The sequence below is a fragment of the Pinus tabuliformis genome, chromosome X (genome assembly GCF_031772625.1).
Source record: "Pinus tabuliformis cultivar Carrire ecotype Pingquan chromosome X, CPIR1, whole genome shotgun sequence".
NCBI lineage: Eukaryota > Viridiplantae > Streptophyta > Pinopsida > Pinales > Pinaceae > Pinus > Pinus tabuliformis.
The window spans coordinates 1,115,567,079-1,115,571,420 of NC_142308.1; the positions used below are offsets into that span (position 1 = coordinate 1,115,567,079).

The 4,342-nt window shown below is 40.3% G+C and overlaps 2 pseudogenes; one reads left to right on the top strand and one right to left on the bottom strand.

Annotated features, from left to right (window-relative positions):
* Positions 1 to 713: 713 nt before the first annotated feature.
* LOC149143721 (dehydrodolichyl diphosphate synthase CPT3-like) lies at positions 714 to 1,855 on the bottom strand (annotated as a pseudogene).
* Positions 1,856 to 1,997: 142 nt separating this feature from the next.
* LOC149143722 (uncharacterized) lies at positions 1,998 to 3,743 on the top strand (annotated as a pseudogene).
* The last annotated feature ends 599 nt before the right edge of the window (positions 3,744 to 4,342 follow it).

The following is a 4,342-nucleotide window of genomic DNA, read 5'->3' on the forward strand; positions in this document are numbered from 1 at the left end:
GGACTAACCACCCTCCTAGGAATATGGAATTAACTTCCCTAGGGTTTGAAAATTTATTAATTAGTGCACTTTTTGGTATAATGGAAACCTCAACTTGGTATAATAAGTTGGGGTGTTGTACTAACTTAACATCTACAGATAATCAATCAGGTGAATTAACAGCCGCTCTGGAAACATGGAACTAATGACCCACTTAAAGATTTGGAAATGGCTTTGTTTACCAAGGTGACAATGCCTCCACAATTTTTGGATTACAAATTCATAAATTTTTAGTGTTTCAGTCACAATTTTAATTCTAAAAATAAATTCAACATCATCAAAAAAAACCTAAAGCACTTAGACCTTGTTGGTTTGTTTTTGTTTTTTTTAATTCCCACTAGATTTAACCAAAAAACTAAATCTACCCCAAAAAAAACCAACATTATCCAAGAAAAAATTCAGCTATTAAACTACGCTTTTGGGAATTGATTAATTCCTACCAATTTTGGTATTACGGCCCACCTCAACTATTCCTGCTTCCTGCCATCATGGCACAAACAATTCGAGGTAAAATGAAGAAAAACATCGAACATAGCATATTCCTTGAAGCTTAATTAACAAAAGAAGAGATATTGCATATTTACTGCAGTTTAGTTGATAATAGATTATGTACTATGAGCCTGCAAATCATCCACTGCTCTAGTTGGAAGAACACGAGAACTAATGAAGCATAATTATGCAGCACTTGTTCTCAGCCATTTTAGCTGCCTTTTCTTTTCCTGGAGCAAAGGATAGGCTTTTTGATATTCCACAATGGCCCTCAACAAATGACAGAATCTGAACTCAGGCCACATAATGGGTGTCACATACAGCAACGAGAAGGAATATTGCCACAACAGAAAATTTCTCAACCTTATCTCCCCAGATGTCCTGATCAACAGTTGGGGTTCTTGACAGTTTTCCGTGTACAGATGGCGCTCAATCTCCTCTGCTGTAATTAATGACTCAAGCTCATGAATTTCTTCAGAGGCCGCGCCCTCACAATTATTAGAAAATTGGCAATTTTTCAGTAACTTGAAGTTTCTTTGCAGTTATGACTTCATCACAGACGTCTTCCACGGCTCTGAAAATTTCGCAAGTAGAAGTGTTTGGAGCGCAAATTTTCAGAACGACTCTGTTGTTTTCTTTGGTTACAGCCATGGCTTCCTCTGTCGCTCTCCTCACGCGCCCAGGGAGAGAAGGTTTAGCTCTCCGAGTATCTGCACCGGAATTCAATATTGTCGAACCATACTTCCCTTCTCTATCAAGGCTTCCAGTTTCTCCAACATTAGATTCATCAGTGTGGCCACTTCTTCCTCCGATCGCTTAAAATTCTCCACACTGAAGGCGTACACGCTGATGCGCTTGACTCCCTGAGAGATGGGGCCTTCTCCCTTCCCCTAAGCCGCTGCACTTTAAGACTCTACCGACCCATTCATGAAAGTCCTGTCTAATTCTGTCGACCTTATCTCAAGGCACAAGGCACAACAATCCATTATTTGAGAAGGTCAAATCGTTTACTCAGATTCATTAAATAATACATACCTAATAAGATAATAACAAATCAATGGAGTACTTACAAATCTTATTTTACTTTAATGTGTGGAGGTCATCGTGAGTGTGGATGGGCAATTGCTATTTGAGAGACTATAGCATAGTAAATGCTCTCTTAACAGAGTCTAAGGACAGTCTTGGGAGACGGGTTCTGACTGTCAACCCGTGTGCATCCTTTCCCGACGAACAGATTCCGATCGATGTCTCTGTATGTATTCGCATTCATCGACCATGACTTATGCATCCATGATGGATCCCAGAAATTGCGTTGATAGTACGCCATGCTTTGATAGGTTATGGAATGGAGCATACATGATTGTATACGCTCAAGTTTTTAAATTATGCGCGGGGTAATGAAATTCAAATTTGAATATGCCATAAGCGGACGAACTCAAATTTCTTGTTTATCAGAGGTTTGGAAAACTTCATCGTTCGTTGAATTTTGAGATGGGTGTCTCAGGAAGGCAATACATACTGCGCTTGTTCATTATTCATTTCTTTAGCTGCTTGGGATGGCTATGCAATCTTGCTGTCGCGCAGTCCGAGTTGGGTGAGGCTGTAACGGGGTCCGCTAATTTTCCCGATCTGGGATTCGCTATAGTGGGAAAATTTTTTGGTATTTGTTACGAGCTTGTTAAGGGGAAGACTCGACCTGGAGCTGGGCGCCAGGGATGTTCTGGCAACCCTGAGAGGCCCCGAACTGTACCCGATAAATGCCGGGTTCGGACTGACTACCTGCGCGCAAAGTCCAGAACCAGAAAATCGATTTGCAAAGGCTTCTGTGGTAATGCTGTCATACAACCCGCCCAATTCATCGATGAAACAATTTATGAAGTATATCTGCAATGCCTATAAGGTGGACTCTATTCTACTTCAATGTTTTCCTTTAAAATCTCAATCTGCTGAACTCCTTCCTGGGATCTGTAATTGCAAGCTTCAGGATGGTGGATCTGAATGCAAATGCATTGTATTCTGGAATGTGCAAGACATCGTAAAGGTGCTTGATCAACGGATGCCCGGAAGTCTTAAACGACTATCTGATTCCCTATGCTTACTGCCATCTCCAGACTGCCTAGAAAATGGTTGCCATGGGTGGAAGGAAGAAAGGAAGAAAGAAAAGCAGGCAGTGGATGAAATATTTGAGTATGTTTCCAAGGGAGCCATGGAAAAGGAGCATCCTTGCATCTGCATTCCCCTTTCTCCATCAGGCTATGATTACTGGACAAAGCTGCTGAACAGATCTTTCGGAGCTACGGGAGAATCTGACCGTGCTTACAGCACTGCGTCTTTAATAGTGCCAAGGTTAACAGAGATCGCACTCAACCTTCTACTCACTGTTTGGTTCAGGGTCGATGGCTTCTCCAGCTCTCTTGTGGCAAGAAGAGCAATTAAAGATTATGTGGTAGATAGTAAGGGAAGTGGGTTTGCCGCCGGTGCTTTTCTAACAAATGGTATGGCCCAAAACAACTACGAGTGCCGCGTGTTGAACTTTAGAGGTACTCGTTTGCGAGTTAGAACCTTGTCCTATATAGTAGGATCTTTCAACCTCTTTTGCTCCATATTTTGGGTGCTCTTTGTTTCTCTGCAACCTACAAACATTGGAAAATGGTACGATATGGGCTCTGAACCGCCTTCCAAATACAGTGTTATTGTTGCCATATTGGTAGGCATTGGTATTGCTTTGGGCATGGACTGCTTACATTTGTATTTGAGTAACCCAACCGTTAAGGTCGATGAACCCAAAGAGCCAACATCCACTGTTTCCCAAGAAGCAACAGCAGGTAAGGGTTTGTTTGCTCCAATAATTAATGTTTGGCGTCGTGTTAAGGTTTCGTTTCAGCCGATGCTCCAGTTTTGCCTTCCTCTCCTGGTTTGCTTTCATCCCATACTCCAGTTTTGGGGTCGTCTTAAGGTTTGCCTTCATCCCATACTCCAGTTTTGGGGTCGTCTTAAGGTTCAGGATTTGATACTCCAGTTTTGGGGTCGTCTTAAGGTTTGCCTTCATCCCATACTCCAGTTTTGGGGTCGTCTTAAGGTTCGGGATTTAATACTCCAGTTTTGGGGTTTGAAGAAGACTTTGCTGCGTCCAAAAGTTCTGGTTCGCGCGGTGATGGCTTTGGAATTGATATGTATTTTATGTGGTAGCTTGTTATAAGGAATTTTGGGCCCAAAATGTTTTGGTAGATGGATATATGGTGCTTTACAAGTACTAGTTTGGGTAAAGTGGGCCACTGGAAGTTATCTTTTAGGCGAGTATCCACTAGAATATGATTCTCAATCTAAGGATGAGAATGGAATTCTGGTGTATTCCTCTGCATTCACTTATGATAATGGTATTCTTGTGTATTCATCTGCTTTCTGGCTCAATGCTCTTTTGGCAAGAGTCCGGTTTAAGTGGTACTATGCCACAGATTTGAACTCACTGAGTTGAGTCAAATCCAAGTGTCCATTGAATATAAGTGTATTGTACTTGGGTTTATATAATTAATGAAATGATAAGTTGGTTATGGATTCTATTTATGATGAGTAATTAGTAATTATTAATTGTTTTGTTAGGGTAATTATTAATGATTTTTTTTTTCTTCTTTTTTCTGTTAATATCTATACTCTTCATCAAAGATATATATACAAATTTTAATTATAAACAAATAAAATTGATTGAAAATTGACGGAGTTTTATATGTAATATTAATTATAGAAGTTACAAATTATTAATTATTATATTTGGTAGAAGATTTAAGGCTACAAGCAGAATTGACCTCATTATTTC